Raw genomic sequence first — 22,124 nt, 5'->3', positions numbered from 1 at the left:
GGCTATTTCTGAACTGTACCTACCATAATCAAGTATTCATAACCTGAGAAGTCAATTTAGATTTTTCTGTGAAATATGGTTTCATAATTCAGTTTTCAGTCCACCATCAAGTCTAGAGACCAGCAACTTACTTTCTTATTCTATTTATGGGTATAGGGGGAATTAAGACCACTTTGAATTCTGTAACACTTAAATTAGTTACACATGTGCATTAATTAGCGTTATATAGAACATTAACATCATGGAGAGAAATATGTAATATGAAGGAGTGATGCCTATAAAACAAATCTCTTCCCCCTGTATTTAAAACCGAAAGATACATCTTGTGAAATAGAATTTTATGAAGAGTTTCTTTATATAATTCTGGTTTTGACCCACAGTGTGTATGTCTAAATTTATAAAATATTTTAAATATAGCATACTGACACATTAATCAAACATTAAATTCTCAGGCCAGGCATGGTGGCACACACCTGTAATCCCAGCTACTCAGGAGGCTGAGACAGGAGTATTGCAAATTCGAGGCCAGCCTCAGCAACCTAGTGAGGCCCTAAGCATCTTAATGAGACCCTGTCTCAAAATAAACATTTTCTTTAATAGCCATTTTCTATGTAAAATTAAAAAGATGCAGAGAAGAATATTCCTTGTGGTCCCAAATTTGCAACAGTGAACCCAATTTAAGGGCAAAATAGTGTTAAACACCTTTTCAAAGAGTTGCATGCTGCTGAGGCCCAGCCCTGTCTTAGGCTTAGAAAGAGAAGACACCATCCCTACTGTCCTTGATGGTCATTGTCACCCCAGTACCCATTCCCAACCTATAAAATAACTGAAAGAAGTAGGAGGGATTCATAGAAATTGCACCTGACCCAGCAAATCTTCCTGATAAAGATGCTTTCTCATCTCAAAAGCCAAATGATGAGTTCTCATTCATAAAGATGAGAATCATTCATAAAGTTGCCTAAAGTGTATATTTAATACTGTTGTTAAAGCTACTTTACTTTTAAGAATTTTTAAGTTGTTTTATGCTCTAGGTTAACTCCCAAACTGAGATCCTTTATTATTTGCCAAGAAAATACTTTAATATAAGAAGTTACCCATGGGGTCAGAAATCTTGGTTAAATTACCAAATCCAAGATTTTATACAAGATAGAATTTAGGGTTGTTTTGCTGTTTCATTTCCACCTTGCCATTGATATTTTGGGTGAAGATTTTACAAAAGGTTTCTCCCTTGCTTTATTTCTCCCTCCCCTCCTTCTTCCATCCTTCCTCCCTCTCTTCCTTTCTTTTCCCCTTTACATTTTTCATATAAAATGCCCTATTTGTGTTAAGCTAATTTACACATAAAACAGTAAGGGTAATATATATGTTAGTCATAGCACAGGTTCACCAACTGAGAAATGTTGCATTTGATACTTTTGAAACTGGCCATGTCTGCACTCTGGCTTCATTCCTTCAGCTCCTTACTCAGGATAACCATCATTTCAAATGGCGCAATTACAATTCCTTTGCTTTTATTAGGAATTTCACCATAAAATATGGATATACTTCTCCAAATGACATTTTGTCTACTTTTGGTTGTTTTTGAATTTACATAATAGTATTTTACTAGAAGTATTTTTCATCAATTTGTTATTTTACCCAACAATACCTGTGAGATTTATTACAGTTGATGTATTACATTGTATTGATGGTATATTAGTTTTTTTTTATAGTGATCCATATTTTATTATATGAAGCCTCTACAGATTTAGTATTTATTCTCTTGTACATGAACATTTGGTATTCTATTTTTTTTTTTTTTTTTTGTCAATTTGAGCAATGATTCCGTGAGCATTCATGGACATTTCTTTTGGTGCACATGTGCAAGGTTTTCTTGAGGTAATATTCTCAGTTGCAAAATTGCTGGGTCACAGAGCACACATGTCTTCAATTTCACCAGGTAATGCCACATGTTTTTCCAATGCGATAGCCCTAATAAAGTTATTCAAGGTATTTTCTTTTCATCTTTTCAATTCCTGTGCTCTATAGTTATATTTCCTCTTTCAGCCTGAGTATTGCTTGCTTGCACTGTATGTATTCTGTTTTTGGGTTAGTTTCCCCAGGGATTGGTCAATTTTATTTGTTTTCAAAGGACCAACTTTTGTCTTTGTTGATCCTTTCATTTATATGTTTTTGCATTTCATTACTTTCTACTCTTTATTGTTCCACTAATCTAATTGTGTTTTTATGGGGTGGGGGGGGGGGACCAGGGATTGAACTTAGGGACATTTGACCACTGAGCCACATTCCCAGCCCTATTTTGTATTTTATTTAGAGTCAGGGTCTCACTGAGTTACTTAATGTCTTGCTTTTTTGCTGAGGCTGACTTTGAACTCTTGATCCTCCTGCCTCAGCCTCCTGAGCCAGTGGAATTACAGGCATGTGCCACCATGCCCAGCCTAATTGTGTTTTTACTTATATAATAAACACTTTTAAGTTAGGCTTATTACATGCCAGGTGTTTGTTATGTGTATTTAAAACTTCCTTGGATTTTTCAGTGACCCCTCAAGATTTCGCATACCCTGAGTATTAGATCTAAAGTCTTTTATGTAGTTAATTGCTGTGGTCTCCCAAGAGACCTAAATGGTTATAGTTGTGTAAGGTCTGCTTATTAAACTCTTAGGGGCCAGAATGGCAGGGGTGCTATCTTCCTAGGTATGATGCGAAGACCTTAAATACACCTGAAGTATCTGGCTCTTGGATAGGTGCATTTACATTCTAAATAGTAGAATTTCTCTATTTCAAAAGGGGCAGCAAATGCCTTTCTTTCTTGTATACACATGGAAACATCAGCTATTCTGTCACTCACCTACAGAGCAGTTACTATTTACCTTGGACATTAGATGGGCTTTCATCAGAGGTAAGGCTGAGGACCGGGCATGCTGATTCACCCACTCTTTATTGTGAGGGTAGTTAATAAAGAATCAGCTTTTGATCCAAACACCTCTGTAAGCATTCAAGATCAATGTAATAATGATGCATATCAGAAAGCCTATACACAAAAATGTATTGCAGATATTAACTCACTTATCCTTCATAATGACAGATAAGTACTATTTTATAACCACTTTTACAGAGCAGACTTTGACAAGGAAAAGTTAAAGCATTTGCTCCAAGTTGCCTAGTTGGTGAACATTGCAGGCAGAATTTAAATCTAGGCAGTCTTGTTCCATGTAATCGTGGGATTTATCTAGCAGTGAACTTCCTTACACTCACACTATTTGAAATTTGGTTGACTTCCTGAGTCTCTGAATTGGAGTGGTGTTTCTCATGAACTTTTAGTCCATATCTCTTGAGGGAGGGCTCCTCTGCCACTGTCTCTCCACGGCTGGAACTGTGATTGGGTGTTAGGTGTAGGGCAGCCTTCTCACAACATTGCATCTCCATCACTTTTCCAGTCTCTCTCTGCTGTTTGGAATATTTATTCATATCATCTTTATACCACACTAATTCTGCATTCCCTTGGTTCTAATCTGTTCTTCAATCCAAATACTGAGTTTGTTTCCTTTATTGTATGCTACCGAACTTTTTTCTTGCTAGTTCATTTGCATTTGATATTTTTCATTCTAACTCATGTTTTCAGTTTCCTCTTTATATCTCTCAATATTTTCCCTGAATGATTATATTTTATGGATTTTTTTGTGCTTTCTTCGCAGTGATTTTCCTTTATCTTATTTATTCTAGAGTTTTATGGTTGTTTTTAAAATTTTGTGAGCTAATGTCCATTGGAGTCATGTTTCTGAGAATATTTAGGCCTCTGATCAGGATACATTCTTCCAGAGATGATTTGCACGTCATGTGTCTTAGGTAGGGTTTCCTAGAAGCAGAGCCAAGTCAGGAATTCTTATTTATGTGATTTACCAAACAAGTACTTTCAGGAGGAGAGCAAGCAAATCAGGATAGAGCAGGGATGAACACAAAGCACAAATCAAATAGAGGCTCGCTGGAGAATATCATAGTCTGGTCTTATGGTGAAACTTTGGAACATTAGCAGAGATGGTCCCTCCTTGAGACTAGATGGACATATTTTCTGCTTTTGTGCCCATTGGCTTTTGGCTATTGGTGTGCTCTCCTTGGTAGGGAGTAGTCTCCCTAGGGAAGTGGTTCTCTTTAGTGGAGGGATGCCTGTGAACTGTAGTCAGGTAAGTCACAGCAAGTGGAAGAAAGGTGCAAAGTGGCAAAAAGATCTTGATGAGTTACCAGCTCTAATTCCATTGCAGCCCACTCCTCAGACCTTCAGATCTACCTGCTTCTCACTTAAGGTCATTCTGTCCAAGCAAAGGTTACCCAAGACTCTGGTTGGGTACAGTTTCAAAGAAAACTTACTTGAGTCACAAGGACCTCTGCTAATGCAGTTACACCCAAGGCCATTACCAACACTCATATGTCCACCACTCTAGCCATTTTGCGTCTCCCTTTCCTTCATTTAGCACTTCTATTCATCCAGGAGGATTGCCTGAAGTTGGATTGGGGGTTCTGAGCCCTGGGGCACCATACTCTTAATGCCAGGATAGTTGTACATACACACCGATGGAGGTAACTGGCCATTGGAATGCCACAGACACCCCAGTGAATCATCCAAGTACCTAATGTATTCCTTCCTGCCTCAGAACACAGCAGCCACCCTCTTCTTCCTGATTTCCAGTATCACTTATCCCATCAATATTTAACTCCTTTGTTTTCTTGCTGGTCCATAGGTATGAGAAGCCTGGACTGGTCCCACAGCAACTGAAACTTTTGTTTCATGAGACTTTCACTGCTAAAAGCATCCCTTTCTAGGAATAAGTCCTCCTAGACCCATGGAGTTTATTGATCTTTCTTTGGAACATACCAAGGAATCAAGTAACCCATAATTCTAACACAAGAGATTATTAAATGACATTTGAATATAATTTCAGGAAGTTTCATATTGGATATTTCTAATGGAAAAGTTGTTTGTTTACTCAATAATTTTTGAGTACCTACAGTCAGGACTGAGAATATAGCAGTATATAAAAGAGACAAAAATCTTTGTCTTCATGGGACTTTTTTCTGAGAAGTGGGAAATAGATAATAAAAAGAAAAAGAAATAAAATGCTGTGTTTTATGGTATAAATGCTCTGGAAAAAATATAAAGGAAGAAAGAGGTCTAGGAAGTGTTCAGGAGGGATTATATTTTTATATAAGGCCTTTGGGTAAGACTTGTGAAGTGTCCAGCCATGGGAATATCAAGGGGAAGGATGTTCCAAGTAGAACAGCAATAAGTATGAATACTTTCAAGCATGCCCAGTGAAAATGAGAAATAACAAGTAGGATGGTGTGCATAGAGGAAGAGAGTAGAGGATAGGTCATTACAGGACAGGTAAATGTAGAAGATGAAAGAACTGAATAAATAGCTCTAACAAAATACCTGTGTAATGTATTTTGCTCTTAAGAGCAACCACATGGAGATTGTGTCATCCCCCTTTTCTGAACATGATATAGAAACACTAGAAATTCAGAGCTTTTAAATTTGAAAAACTGGATATCTGAAAATCAGAAATTGTTGTCATCTTCTTAATAAAATCTTCTGTGCTTTGGGAACTAATAGTCCCTCACACAGAGACAAATAAGTTTACTGCTCACACTGCCACAGAAAGATTCTGCCCTGAATTCTTACAATTATATTGAGCTGGGCATTTTGGGGGGAATTAACTCAGAACATTGTGACAGCCAGTCAGAAAATATAAGCAGTATTTCCCCCTTGGAAGCAATTACATTAGGTATAGCTTCAGATATTGGGGATCAGAGAGGAAGCATTTTAGTTTAGGACTCCAAGTTCCCAACAGAAAAATATATAGCCATTAATCTTAGAAGGCTAATATGTTTTCTTGTCTTTTCTTTCCCTATACACCACATCCAAACTAAATCTAAAGAGAATGAGTCATCACTAGGTGTTTGGATTGGAAAAGGATCTATATTTTGTGTGAAAGATACACGTAGGTAAAAGTTGTACAGAAGAAGGACCCCCCCAATAGTTGATTTGATTAGACAAGATTAATTTTATGTCATCCTCATTGTAACACAAGTTGATTATTAAACTTAGTAATAACCTTTGATTGAATATTTTCTTTAAACCTAAATTTTTTAATAAATTTGACTTTTAGTTCTATGTCTAGGTTAGATAACAGCCATTAGAATTTTTGGAGGGTAGCTCTTTACCCTTTGTTGCTTGGTTCATTTAATAGCATTTGGTCATTCAACCATCCAGGAGACAAAATATGTATTGTGCGTCTGACGATACAAGCATAAGCAAAATAGACGTGACCCATACCTATTGGAGTTTACAGTATATTTAGAGAGAAGAACATTAATTAGATAATCACACCAATACATATTTAATTAAGAATGATTTAATGTGCTATAAAAATAGAATTTTAGGTATAAAATGGGTGGAAGGGGTTCAGGGAAATCTTTTCTAAGGAAGAGCATTTGAACTCAGATCTGAAAGGGGACTGGGAGTTAAGTAGGCAGAGTGAGGCAAAGTATCAGGCAGGAACAGCAGCCAGCCCATAGGAGTTGGGATGTGAAGAAAAGAGTTCTCTGGAGCTGAAAGAAGAGTGTCTTAGCTGGAGAGCAGAGAGAGAAAAGGGTGGAGGTGCTCAGTTAGTCTGGAGAGGTGGCTGGAAAAGATCCTTTGGGGAGACAATATTCAGAGTGCTGGTTAGAGTTAAAATTGGTTGGTCCAATTTAGCTAAGATATTACTAGGGCTAGTTTGCAGCAGATTATGATATACACTAAAGTTTTAGAACATGGATTTAAAATTCTTAGTATTTTAAGAATCTTGATGAAAAATAGCTTAATGTCCCAAGAGAAAGAAAAATGGCCAGTACATAAACTAACTCTATTCTTGACTCTTAGTAATGCATTTTATTATGTATCTTATTGAATTTCAAAGTAATGTTTGTTTGAGACACTCTGGAAAGAAACAAACATTCCAAGAAGAGAAATCAAGTAACCCATAATTCTTCCACAAGAGATTATTAAATGACTTTTGGATATATTTTTACCTGGTTTATTAACACATTATACATATTTGAGAACATGGTATTTATTCATGTATTTATTTATGCATGCATTTATTGACACAGACTAGTTGTGAGAGAGTGTTTCCCTTGGTGATTCTGCTTTAAACCATTTAGACAGAGTGACTTTTCCTGAAGTGGCTTTTATACCCTGATTTTTAAATTCTTTTTTGTTAAGATATATCATGCTTACATAATAATGCACAAAACATATGTATATATATATATATATATATATATGCTCTAAAGAATAACCATAAGGCAAATAAGTGTGCAACTGTCAACAACAATAAGAAATAGATGTCAGTCCTTCAAAACCCCTTATATCTTGTTGATGTAACTCCTTCCCCTAAGAGGAACTCCTTTCATGACTAAACAATAGAATATTGTTTTGTTTGGTTTTTAATTTTGTAAAAATGGAATCCTACTAATGCATTTTTAAAATGTAGTTTGCTTCTCACAAATTTCTCTTGAGATTGATCTATGCTGTATTAGGATTCTGTTGTATAAATATAGTGAGATGTATCTTTTTATATTTTTTATCATCCATGGACATTTGGGTCTTTCCAGTTGTTGATTGTTATTGCTGTGGACATAATTGCTTGTCCATGTATCTTTGTTCACACATGAAAAATTCCTCTGGACTATATTTCTAGAGCTTCATATTTCCTATAATAGACACATATTCAACTTTTCTCCCACTTAGCAGTATACTTAGCAGTGAATGATAAGTATTTATGTATGTATTTGAAAAGTATCCATAAACATACTTTAACTGGGGCATAGGAAAAAACATTACATAACTGTACCCTAAATTTCTTTATCAAATCTTCTTTGTTAGGTTTCTTTGAGGCATTTTTGCTTGTTGACACTTATATAAAATCCTGTGTGCCATAATTTTGTTCACATTTAATATTAATTAATACTTAATAGTTAATAAAATGAGACTTTGGGATTAAAAATAATGAAATTATTAGGTGTGTATTGTTCAACATCCTGACAAGAAATGTAGGGTGGCTTAATAGGGAATTAGTGCCAAAAGTGTTAGATGGACTAGAGGTGGAAATAGGGAGAGTGATATTGCTACTCAGATGCTTATAACTTCAGAAACTGTATATTACTGCCCCTAGAAGTGGAAAAGAAAAACCCATGCTCATAATTGGGTACATCCAGAGCTCCTTAAAACCTTGCTGCTGCTGCAGAAATGACTTGTACTGCCACTGAGCAGGAAACTAGGAACTGGTTCTTTGATGATACTCCAAGAGCCTGGGAGGATGAATGCTGCCAACGCTGCTTGGTTTTAATGCTGCTAAAGCCCCCAGGCATCCATATCACCTAGCTTAGCACTTATGAAATCAGAAAGTAGGAAAAAAAAAATGGATCTTTTTCATTCCTTCCTATAAGTGCCTTCTTTAGACATTTAAGATCAATGGAGTAGAGAACAAGGGACAGGGGTCAAGGATGGGGGCGGGGAGTGGGAGAAGTAACTACCAAGTAATGACATTGACCAAATTATGTTATGTGCATGTACAAGTATATCATGATAATCTCTACTATTTTGTACAATTATAATGTGTCAGTTTTTTAAAAAAGAAAAGGAAGGAAAAAAGCACACTTCAAGGCAGAATTCAATGTGCAAGAAATTTACTGGGGGAAACACCTTTGAAATATGAGGGGAGAGGGAGCTTCCCTCCCAGGAAGGAAGGAATCTCCAAACATTAATGAGTGTCTGACACACGATCCAGGAGAAGGACCCAAATGCTTCAGCATAATTGAAAAAGATTTTTCCAGGTCTATTGGGAATCTCTTAGCAAACACTGTCATTGGAGGGAGTCCTATAGTGGGGAACCAAAAGTTCCATGGTGGGCAGACTGTAGTACTTCTGTCATGCTTAGTCATTGGCTGGTATCGGCACAGAGGAAGAGAGACCTTGGTGGAACCCTATGGTAGAGCCACAGATGGGGCAGCTGGAGGATGTCAGGCAAGTATGTTCTTTATAGTGGATTCTTTGGAGAGGGATATATGCACATATCTTTAGGGGTGCCTCTGTTTCAAGAGCAGAATCTAACCAGAATTCAGCTGGTGGGGGAGTCTGGGAAACTCAGCATCCAAGCTTCCAGCCCTCTTCAGTAGAGAAGGACTATAGGAGGATAAATATTTGACAAGAAAATGACAAATATCTGCCACAAGAGTAATTATACACATTGTGCAATACTTTTTATTCCCTAGAAAAAGCATATAAAACTTCCCATTTCTCTATTCTGAAAGAGAAAGTCCACAGTCTTAAAGATGAAATTATGGCATTTGCCATTAAATGCATAGAGCTAGAGAGTATCATGCTCAGTGAAATAAGCTAATTCCCCCAAATCAAAGGCCGAATGTTTTCTCTGATATGTGGATGCTAACGCATAGTAAGGGTGGAGGGAAGCTAGGGAAGAATAGAGTTACTTTGAATTAGGTAGAGGGGAGTGAAGGGAGGGGAGGAGTATGGGGATAGGAAGGATAGAAGAATTAATCTGATATTATTACCCTATGTGCATATATGACTACACAACCAGCATGATACTGCATCATGTACAACCAGAAGAATGAGAAATTATACAGCATATATGTGTGATGTGTCAAAGTGCATTCTACTGTCATGTATAACTGATTAGAACAAATTTAAAAATCTAAACAAAAAAGAGAGAGAAGATCCAGACATAGTCTCTTATCCATATACTTCATACTTTTGAGTACCAATGGAAGGATCAAGTTAATTTTTCAATTTTTTTGTTTTCTATGATTTGGATTAATTGTTAATTCTTTTGCCAATTCAATGCTTTTGATTATTGACTTAAGAACCTTATATAACTTTTAAGGTATGGTTTATATATTTTTCAAATTTAACATTTCTTAACACAATATTTATTTATTTCGGAATATAAAATATCATAAAAAATTATTGGAGATAATTGGAAAATAAATAAAAATAAGAGCCTTTAAAACATCTCAAACCCACTGTATATATACCACCATTAACTTTCAAATCTTATTCATATTATAATATTAAGAGTGTAAATAGATTTGTGTCCTCCTTTCTCACTTATCATTATGTTGTAAGCATTTCTTCATGTTTCTTGTGAAAATATTTAACTCTTATGTTATTAAATATTTAAGCTGTATTTATTTTTCCTTTAGTGAAAATGACACTTAGATGAGCATTTGTATCTACAGTTGTTTTCCCCACATCAGTTCTTTTACTTAGGCTAGATTTGTAGTAAAAGAATTATTGGGTCAAATTATTTAAATTTTAAAATGTTATTATGTTTTGAAAATGATATTTTTAATTATAATAAACAAAATTACTGTTATATATAATTTTGATATATATTTAATATATGTGTATATTTTTTACAGCCCCGTTTTAGTTTTATTTTGAGGCAGGGTTTCATGAAGTTACTTAGGGCCTTACTAAGTTGCTGAGGCTGGTGTTGAACTTGCAATTCTTCCTGCCTCAGCCTCCCAAGCTGTCTGTATTGGAATATTTTAAAAGTATAAAAGAAGCACTAATAAAATGAAAATGGTACTAACCTCATAAAATATTCATTTATTATCATTTATATATTAAAATGTATGCATTTTGATATATATTATAAAGTTGCAAACATTCCATTTTACATTTCCCATTAGCAATAAGGAGAATGCCTATATTTGCAAACCCTGGTCAACATTGAGATTTCCCACTGTATATAATCTTTGCCAATTTCATCCTTTAATTTGTAATTTTTAATTACTAAAAATGATAAATTGGCATATATATCATTAACATTTTATTGATTACATTTTCATGACTTTTATCCATTGCTTTTATTAGGTGACATTTTTTCCCCTGTGTCATTATGAGAGTACATTATACATGATAAACCTTTTGCCTTATGTTACCAGCAGTTTAAATTTTGTACAGTCAAGCTTAATCTAAGATCTCTCTTCACCATCAGCCTGGCAAATTGCCTTCTCCCATCTCCTTTATGTAAGTACATTTTGAATCTTGCACATCCTCCTTTTTATTAATTTGCTTTTTCATTTTGGTGAGGTATATTCTCTAACTGCTTCTTGAGAAGGAAAAAGTAGAAAAAAAATTTTTTAAGATCTTACTTATCTGAATATATCTTTGTTGTACCACCACCCTTAATTGATAGTTTGGGTATATAATTTTACAGAGGGAATCATATTGCTGTAAATTATGAAGAGATTTCTTGCTCTCTCTCTTTTTGTTAGTTGTGTTGCTACTGTGAAAGTTTGAGGTCATTCTTATTTATAATTATTGTTCTTTGATTATGACCCTTTTTTTTCCCTCTCTCTTCTGCTTTACTGTTCTGTAATTTTAAATTTATCTTTCAGTGAATATTCATTATCATGAACTGCTGAGCACTACATTCTTGTATTCTTTCCTGGCAATTCATGTCCTTCAGTTGAGAGAACATTTCTGGAATTATTTAATTGAGGATTTCTTCCCTTCTCTATTTCTGGATCTCTTGGTGTTTAGCTGTCCGACCTCATGAACTTACATTTTAACCTCTTCTATTTCTTCTCTCACCTTCATTTATGTTTGCTCTACTTTTTGTTGTCGATTTCCTTGCCTTCATTGTCCACACCTATGCAAAATTTTATATCTCATTTTATACTTTTAGTTTCTAAGTGCCCTTCATTTATGTCACTTGAATATTCTCTTATTCCCCATTTTTAATATTTCTTCTAGTATCGTATCTTTTTCAAGTTTTTTCTTCACCTTGATATTTTGGTTTCTATCTTTCATGCTATAGACTTTCCTTAGATAATGGATAATCCCAAACTGCTCTGAGCCTATCAGTGGCTTGAAGAATTTGAAATTCAACATAAGGTGATTTAGGAGGGCAATTATTGGAGAACTACCTGTTATGGCTTAGATAAGAGGGGTCCTTCAAAGACTCTGTTAATACAGGAGGTGATATGATTAGATTATGAGAGCTGTTACCTGATCAGTGGGTTAATTCATTTGGTGGAAAAATAATTTAAATGGACTGAGTGGTAACTGTAGGCATGTGAAACATGGCTAGAAGGAGTAGGTCACTGTGATTTATAAATACAGAGAGTAAGATTTTTCACCTCCCAGAAACTGACTTTCATATCTTTGGGAAAAGATATGATCATACTGAAAATGAATGGCTTTAGTCAGTCAGTTCTTGTTACTATAATAGCTAATTCCTAGCACAGTACTAGTCTTTTTCCTGTCATTACGAATCATTTATAAAAGTCCTAATAATATATGAATATAAAAGACTTCAGGACTTGGAAGAGCTAGTATAAATCAATAATATTCATTTTCATGAATTTATATGGCAATGTATTTCAAGGAAAATGTTTATTTGTTTATGTTATATTGTCTTTTAATTTTTTCACAGGAATCATGTCAAAATAAAACACACATAAACACACACACATACACACAATGATGATGGTCTACCAACGAACTTAAATGTGTGTGCAGGTCAGTCACACTAGGCTTGTACTTCTTGGTCCTGTGAATACCTTTTACCAAATCAGACTCCTCTAAAGTTGTTGTTGTTTTAAATATCGTAAGTTATCAGGCCACTGGAGAACATTTTTAATATCTTTTGTGGTTTCTACTTTTTCATATTGAAAAATGTTTTGAATGTCTTTGTAATAAGATGTTGTCTGCTTAGTAATGCAAGCTAGTCATGATATTTGGAGATTATTTAAAATTAATATGCAGGACACATGGTGGATATTAAATTATTAAACAAGATGATTGCTTAGCTGATCACTTGTGATGTACATGTCTACTTCCCTAAATAAATTGTTTATAAGTTCACAATGAGTATGGAAGACTGCGTTTGTAGGATAAACAGATTGAAGGTCCAATATGAATTAGTGCGTGTGATACTAACTGCGTCACAGTGTTGAAAAGAGAGGAAAATGTGGAGTCAGGAGGATTTAGGGTCTGACCTGAATGCCCTTGGGCAAAACATATTACTTCTAAGCATTTTAGTTTCTATATCTGTTAAAAAAAAAAAAAGAAACAATAGGTGCTCCCATTCTTAACATTAAATTGGAATAGAAATAAAAAATGATTATACATGTGAACATTCTTTGAAAGTTTCATAAAATATAAGTTATTTCTGCTACATAAAAATTTTGAATTTTACTGATGATACTTTAAAAAATATTGACAGTTTTGAAAGGCATTCCTTCAGAAATAAAGCTGAATCATATTGGGAACATTTTTTGCTCTTTTGAAATAATACATAAAATAATCATTTCTAAATTCTTTCCCCATACATGAAATTCATCTGCTTTTGCACATGTGTATCTGTGGGAGTATTTGAGGAAACTGAGTGCCACCTGTCAGTAGAAAAAAATCAAGCTGTTTTATGAAGTATTTTCAGGTTATAACTAGCTCGCTGAAAGGTTAATGTTGAGAAATCAACCAACTGTAAATTTTTTTCTTATCTGAACAAACTGCATTAGATTTATAAAAAGAAATGGAAATCAACCATAGATAAAAATAACAGTGCTGCTAATAGAGGATTCAGGGAGAATACAAGTTGGCATATCATTTTAGCCAGTTATTGGATTATTTTTATAGTAGTTGTAGCCTATGTGTTATTTTCACTTTTATTTTTTGAGTTGGGTATTGCTATTTTGCCCAGTTTAACCTCTCAATATCTTCCTGCCTCAGCCTCAACTGAGCTATTCAAGTAATGTATAACAAGTTTACATCACCGTGCTGAATTTAGCCTGTGTGTTATTTTTTTACTCTGCAAATACCTTATCTCAAAACAGATGTTAGTAAAGCTCCCTTACTGTTATCCTTTTTTTCTAACCAAGATATGCCACTCTAACACCATTATGAAACAGTGGCAAATACTCTCCAAAATGCCCATACTCTGCAGACTTTTAAGTCAAAGATAGGTGAAGCAATTTTTGTATAAAACTTATATATGTTTCTAAAATTTGTTTTAGGTGCTCCCTTGTAAGAGAGTTCATTTTTATTGAAGGGAATCACTTCTGTAGGTCAATCATGTTGACATGTAAATAATTATATCCTAACATAATTTTGTTCTACATTTTAAAAACATAGATTTCTTGGCATAGTTTATACATAAGAAATCTTGAAGACAATTAACTTTCAAAAGTAACATAAAAGTCTCATTGATATTTTTTCCTCCCAAGTATATTTTTTGGTAACTTATTTGTCATTCATCCATTCAACAACTAGGGGTTGAGCATCTGTTATGTGGCAGGTACTACCTAAGGACTGAGACTGTTCAGATGGGTAGATTACTGTGCTCTCAAGGAACTCTTCAACTAAAAAACACATTTGTGTAACTAAAATATGAATACAATGAGTATTTGATAAAGTCTTACCTGTTCATGGAAATATAGGGACAAAGTATGTGCACATGTATACATGTAATAATAATATCAGAAGAAATGATAAAATCCATTTTAATGTTGACAAAAAAAGAAAAGAAAAATTACTGGGCAGTGCATAAATATGTATCACTAGCCTGAATGGATCAATGAGAATAAGAGATGACTGATGTGTGATGGTGTGATGGATGAATAAGGGATTTGTAAGGGAGGAAAGTGTGGGTGTTGGAAGCCTGCTAGGGGAATGAGGAATCTGTGTGGGCAGTAAGGAGGAATGGGTGACAGCAAGTTATGGTCACAAAATAACTTTCTTGATGAAATACCCCTGGGACATAAACTCTAGTGTGCACTTTCTTCTAGAGCAACAGCTTGGGTTTTCAAATTGCAAACCCAATTTACAATTGAAATCTCTTTGTGTTTTTAGGAAGGAAATCAAATAACTCTACCAAAATGTGACTGACGTCTTTAGAGATGTCTTTGGTCAGCCAGTTGTTTAGGTTGCAATTGTAGTTCTTATCTAATTATAAATCAAGTTATTATTGTAACTGAAATAATGGGTATTTTATGTAAACAAAGACAATAGCTGTACCTGAGTCAACCCTTATATTATAGAATCATTTTAAAAACATCTATTCTTTACAGTTTTTTTTAAATTCAATTTGTTTTGAGACGGTGGTTTTATTTTATCACTATAAGATTTCCTCCAAAAAAGTCATAAACTTTTAATAAACTGTCTCATTAGCGAAAATCACCTTGGTAGAAGTACCTAAATGATTACCACTGGTTTTTTAGTTATTTTCGAACATGAATCTAATCATTTAGAAAATGCTGTTGGAGGTGGAGACGTATATGTTGACCCTCTAGACCCATAGTTTTCTGCATCCTTGGATTCAATCAACTGCAGATTGAAAATATTAAAGCAAAAAATTGTGTCTGTACTGAACTTATACACACTTTTTTCTTGTGATTACTTTCAAAACAATGCACTATGAGAACTATTTACACAGCCTTTGCATTTTACTAGATTTTGTAAATAACCTAGAGATAATTTAAGGTTACAGAAGGAGAATGTGTGTAGGATATATGAAAATAGTATACCATTTTATATAAGTGTCTTGAGCATTTGTGGATTTTGGTGTCCACAGGGAGACTTGGAACTGATCTCTCATGGATACCAAGGAATGACTGCATTCGTTTACTCAAAAGGATAATTGACCCCAACATCTTAAAAGCTTGAAGAAAATATGCTTAGGGATATGGGAGGTCAAGGCACAACAATAATAGTTATAATGCATCTCTTATACCAGACACACAGCAACAGCACTACAATGATGCTCTAGGATATTATTATTGATCAGTCCTGGAATTGCAATTTTTCAATATTGACTTTTATTGTTATTTAGCCAAAGTTTTATACTTCAAACAGGGCCTGGACTCCTATTCTGGGCTCCAAATAAAGAAATTTTATTTGAAAATATAGACAGATATATTTCCCCATCTTGCAAAATAGAGTACAGATTCATTTTATATAATGAATTTTTTGGGTAAGTACAACCATTCCCTTGTGTTAGTGAGGGCATTGTGAGTTTATGAAATGGCATTAGGTAACTATTTACTTAGTTTATCAAGAGGAACATTCTGGACTCTTTCTATATGAAGTGGTAAAGATTTTGTATTCTTGTAGAACCTTATTTTGTGGATCGTTTATGTGAGTGCTAGTGACAAATTGCCATGGACTTTATTCAGGGTCATCAAACGATTGCTAATGCCCCTGGACATGCTGGGGAACTTTCAAATATGTGGCTATAAATCCAAATGCTTAGATATTCTCTTTGGCAAATGGATACTCATCCCAGAAGAATGCTGACCTATCATATACCTCTAGGGATTTTTTTTTGTGTGTATGTGTGTGTGTGCTCAAATCTGAACATCTCTCAAAAACCTAGTACCAACTCCTTATGTAGAAAATTTCTGTGCTAAATATCCTGTTTTTATTAATAAATCAAAATCTGGTCCTAGAACCACAGTGTTCCATTGTGCTGTACTGCAACAATGATTCAAGGTCTCTGTGACACTTGTTCTGACCCCACCAGCAATGAGAAGTCTTAGGCATGGGGTAGCAGGAACCAGAACCTAGGGACTTCAAATACTTGGGCATACTTGGAGTCTCCAATGCTTTCACTTCTTTTCTAGAAATTGTGTCTCTGATTGAATAAAATAAAATGCATTAAATTTAAATAGTCTCATTGGTGGCCTGTGTAACAATAAAGAAACTCCTGTATTTTGTTTGTTCTGTAACTGCTAGGGACATGATTAGATTCTCTCAAGTGCTGGAGATTTATAGCACCAGTGCAACTAATTGGCTTGGAAACATCTCAGAGTTTATTGACTTTCTTCTCCTTATAAAATATTGCTGTCATTCTCTGCTGCCTTTCCCCCCAGGAATCCACAGCTACCATGTCATGCAACCATTTTGCCAGGTTTAGTTCCTTGTGACTTAAGACATTACAGCTGGTCCTGAGCTTTCAAATGATGGTACATTTCCTTGAATTTTAGATCATCTATGTATTATATCAATACATACAAATGCAGGATCTGCTTCCTTTTATGTTTCATGGTACTAACAGATGAATTGCTTTGTGGAGTGTTCTCAAGACAGAAAAATGTTGTAGGGATGACAAAACAGCCCAAACAAAGCTGGTTTTCTGTGAACTGATAATGGATTCTCACAAGGCTGATAATTGTTCATGAGTCCCACTTCTCAGTTAATTTGTTGCCTCTTTTGTAACTATGCTGAGATATTTTATTGAAGCAGTGATTTCCTATTTTAGCTGAACAAAAATTATTTGTTTACTTTCATTTCATCATAATGGAAATCTTTGGATGTAATGAGCTTTAAAACCTAGTTCAGATAAAAAAATAATATATGTGAATCCAAATAATGAAGACCTTAATCTTGGTGATATGAATTTCTATATCTCAAGAAAAAAACCATTTAAAATATGCAGAAAATGTTGCTTTCTCATATACCGTTGTAACAATAATAAAACAAATTTTCCTTCTTTGACAAATCACTCCATGTATGATTCAGTTCTGAATACTGAAATGCTGAAACTTAATTGACCAGATTTCAACCTCCCTGAAAATGCCTGGAAAGAGTTTCAGAAAACTGCTTAGAAAGACATGAATCCTTTTCAACGTGGAGATGTTTGCCATTTAGCGTTCAAGTCTTAAGCTCAAAACTGAAGAATTTCTTTATTGGCTGACATGTAGAAACAGTTGAGTGGAGTTCTTATTAGTTCTCATTTGACTGTTGCAGAGCAGAATTGATTAAATGAACAATGAAAAATATAGTGTAAGTTTTTAAGACTGTCATCCTTTAAAGTGCCACCTGCCCCAATAATCTACATTTTTGCATACATTATTAACCATTTTTAGAACTTGATCTTATTAGCCAGTTGTATATTATTTTCCTAATACTAAAATTCTTCTCTTCCCTAGAACTATATTGGCTTAGAGCTTCAGAACTGAAAAACACTTGGAGGTCACATATTCTAACCCCTAACCAATGCCCAATTCCCTTCCACAACACTCTTGGCTATCTTCAGCTTAATGTGTTACTACATCTTGCAGTAGCAGGTTCACTAGTGTATTTTATTAAAGAGCAACTTGTTTGGATTTGTTTGAATATTCTGTGGCATATCTTTTATATTTACAAGTTTGTTTGCATACTTATGTGCATGGAGATGGGTCTACTTCCAAACATAGAAGTAATGACATCTGGTGTGTAACTCTAACCATTTTGTTATAGAAAATAGATGGCAAGACATCACATGACTATTCCTTCTATGTTATGAGCCTTTATATATTTGGAGACACAGGTCTTCTCTTAGATATATTTTCTTCAGACTTAACATCTATAACTCTTTCAACGAATCAACGGTTGTGGTTTGGAGAAGAAGTGTCCCCCAAATGCTCCTATGTTAATGTGAGAATATTCAGAGGTGAGATGATTGAGTTGTGAAGGCTGTAACCCAATTGTCCAATCCTAGTATGAATGGACTGACTGGGTGGTATTGAAAGCAGGTGAAGTGTGGCTGAAGGAGGTGGGCATTGGGAGCATGCCCTGAAAGGGTGCATCTTCTCTGGTCTCTTCCCTGGCCTTCCCCTTCTCTGATTCCTAACCACACCATGAGTGGAGAAGCTTTCCTCCGCTGGGCCCTTCCCCCACATTGTTCTGTCTCACCTAAAGCTCAGAGTAATGAGTCAGCCATCTATAGACTGACCTCTAAAACTGTGAGCCCCAAATAAACTTTTCCTCCTCTAAGTTGTTCTTGTAGGACATTTTGGTCACAACAATAGAAAAGCTGGACCAAAACATCATCAAAACAGACTTTTCGCTTCATGATCCTTTGAGGATTTCTACATATTCCAGATTACTCTTAAGTATGGAGTATCCAAGGTAGAGTAAAAAGGTAAATGTAGTGTTCTAAAAATTTTCTTCTGCTTTTTTTTTTCTTCAATTGTTTGGTCAACCTAATTTTTCTGGTTTTCCTGAAATGTAAGGTTTTCAATATCTACAGTTCCATAGCTTCCCAAACAGTATCCCAATTTTGTTTTAGGAACAGAGTGCAGGAGAATAATTTGGCAAACACAGAAATAATTTCTTTATCTGACTCAGGGGTCTCGGATCTCTTGCTTTAGACAGAAAGAACTATCTGAAATAATCTTCCATGATTGTCCTGTTTTTCCTCATGTGCTTTTAGTGAGGTAAATTTGTTCTGAAGTTTGTCTCAGTTCTCCTGCCTAGGCTGAACATATTCTGAGAACCAAGGTAGGCATTCCCTGAGTCTCTGTCTCCTTACACTGATCCATCTCAGCATTGCTCTGCATGTCCTTCTCTTCTCCTTGGACCAGCTCTACTTCTTAATATGGTCCCCCATCTGTTCTCAAGTTCATGAAATATCAGTTACAGCCACCCAATAAATGTGAGACTTGTATTAAGTGAGGATTACTCAGAGTGAGGTTTTGATGGTACTACCAAGTCACTGTGGCTTACATTATGAAGGGCATCTCAAAAAGAAAACAAAGATGTCTCCTTCAGTGTTGAATGACTCTTGAGTTTTGCCCCAGTGTTTGAGTCTGTGGCTACTGTTTTTTCTTTCTCACCTTTGATTAAATTAAAATGTCATCAAATAATTAAGCCTCCCCAAACCTTGGGGATTTTTAAAGATTGATTATTATTGGAGTTTTCTTGATCTAGGATATATGCTTTAGTTTGATTTCTAGGAAGTATTTTATGGATCCTATTGGCTAATGACTTGAGAATTTGAAAAATGGGTTCATTTTTAAAAATCTCACAAACCCAAATAAACTCAGATTCTTAATTTGATCTCTTATTCCTCAAAGAGATTTATGCAATCCATTGTTTAGAAATTTTAAATGTCAGATATCTCAGAGAATTTGTACCTGACATTTTCAGGAACAACAAAGTTCAGCTTAAAAGAAATTCCACAACATGCTCTTCTGAAATAGCATCTGCCTTTAGAATGAAGACACTTAGTTTCAGTTGACATAAGCCACCTGACCTCCCTCAAGTAAAGAGAAAGTTCCCTCATACGGAAGAAACTTTTCGATTAAGCGAACTAGAACATATTTTTATGTTCTTCTTTTGCCTCTTACTGTTTGTCCCAATGTGCATAGTAAACCTATGTAGGTGGCTGAGAAGATTCACTGTCTAGTATTATATGTAACTATCTTCTATATAGCTTTGAGTCATGTGCAAAACAAAAACAAAAACCAACATGCTTCCCTATGAAGACAGTACCATTAACATTGCCTGGTACTTTTCTTACAGTTTGTTTTATCTGGCACTGACCAGTCTTTAAGTTGAATGGTAAGGAACTTAAATCATGACTGTGTTCGTCTGTGCTCCGTTTGGTCTTCCACTTCTCTTTCTTGACCAGTTTGGGTACTCCATTCATTCCAGATATGGGCTTTTATTTTTCTTTCTGCTGTGTACCAGTCTTATCCTTAAGAAATGTACTGGCCTGGATATAGGTTCTTTCCAAATACCTGCAGGGGTCTCCTCTTACTGTGGTTGCTCACTATCTATGGTAGATATAGAACTCTCAGACCACATTTTATATTGGGACTCACCTACGGGTACAAGCAGTGGCCTGGCCTCTCATTAGTATTGCTTCTTGTTACAGAAGTAAATATAGATGAGCAAGAAGTAGGGACTCCATCATTCTTTGTTGAATGAATGAATGAATGAATTAAGAGACTTTGTGTCACTAGAAGGTCTTTTTTTTACTTCTGGGATTTGATTCTTTTATGATGATGGTTAACACTGCTTTGTCTTGATTTCAGGTATCTGTATAATTTTTGACTTCTGACTGTTGGTCTGACCTTAATTTCCCTCCTGACCTTGTTACTGGTCTCCCAAATGTCCACTTGTCTACCACCATTCTCACTTTCTCTGTCGTAGTATGACATTCTTGGAGGAAAACGGAATTAAAACCCTCTCAAACAGAAACAGACCATTATTTTCTTTTGTTTCTTAAGTGGAAGGCAGATTATGAAAATTGTAAATTGGCTTAACTGGAGATGATGATTATTTAAAATAGAGGAAGATCTTTAAGAAAAGAAAGAAGCCTGAAAATTCTCCAAAGTATAATAGATACTGAAGACAACAAGCTACGTTGGGAGTTACCTTAGAAAGATAGGTAATTCATTGGCAACTGATACCAAGTTGTCTTGCTCTATTCCTGAGATTTTTTAGTCTGGCTTATTTGTTCTGTCATCTCTCAGCCAGTCGCCTAGTTTAGGCTTTTATTCCTAGAATTGGTACAGCTTACTGTCTGCTCCCTGGTTGAAGGGTGTACAATTGAAAATTAATAATGTACATAAAATTAAATGGAGGTTTGTTAAGGAACAATGTAGGTGAATGTTTGATATGTAAGCAGCCTTATAACATAAGTAAATTCAAGAAGTTTTAAAATATACTATGTTGATTCCCTGTGTCAGTCAAAGTGACTGGTTGTGAAACATGCCAAATAACATTATCACTGATTTATCACACTCTCGATATAAATATCCAGGCACAGTGAAATGCAGAACTGAGGCACTTCAGGCACATATATAAAAATAGACTTGAAGCATATTAAGTCAGAATTAACCTAAAAATGCCACTGCTTCCCACTTCACATTACAATAAGTCACAACTGTGTTCTGTGAACTTATTAGAGCAGCATTGGATTCAGTTTTGAATTACTGTCCCTCGGAGGACAGCAAGGACTTACCTTCCTTGTGTTAAATCTAGCCCTGCTCCTGCCTTGGCTCTCTGCTTTAGACCCCTTGAAAATCTGAGCTCCAGGGCATCCCATGTGCTTCGGTGGCTCTAGGACTTTGCATGTGAGGCTCCTCTTACCTGAAATCTTTATGTCAACTTTGGCTAATTCCTTCTCATTCTCCTGACACTGATTCCAGTCCTCCTCTTACATTTTCTTAGGTACAACTAAGGCATCTGTTCTCTGGCAAGTGTTCCTTGGTCCCCTTGGACTGGGTTAGATGTTTCTTCACTGTTCTGTGTCAGAAAGGCATGCCCATCTGTCTCAGCATTT

The 22,124-nt window shown here is 35.2% G+C and overlaps 1 protein-coding gene across 4 annotated transcripts in view; it reads left to right on the top strand.

The window, feature by feature from the left end:
- Nucleotides 1-22,124, top strand: part of TAFA2 (TAFA chemokine like family member 2) — a 445,765-nt gene that overhangs the window by 281,954 nt on the left and 141,687 nt on the right. The window lies entirely within an intron of this gene.

The sequence above is a fragment of the Sciurus vulgaris genome (genome assembly GCF_902686455.1).
Source record: "Sciurus vulgaris genome assembly, chromosome: 5".
Classification (NCBI taxonomy): Eukaryota; Metazoa; Chordata; class Mammalia; order Rodentia; family Sciuridae; genus Sciurus; species Sciurus vulgaris.
This window is presented reverse-complemented; position numbering and strand designations above follow the sequence as displayed.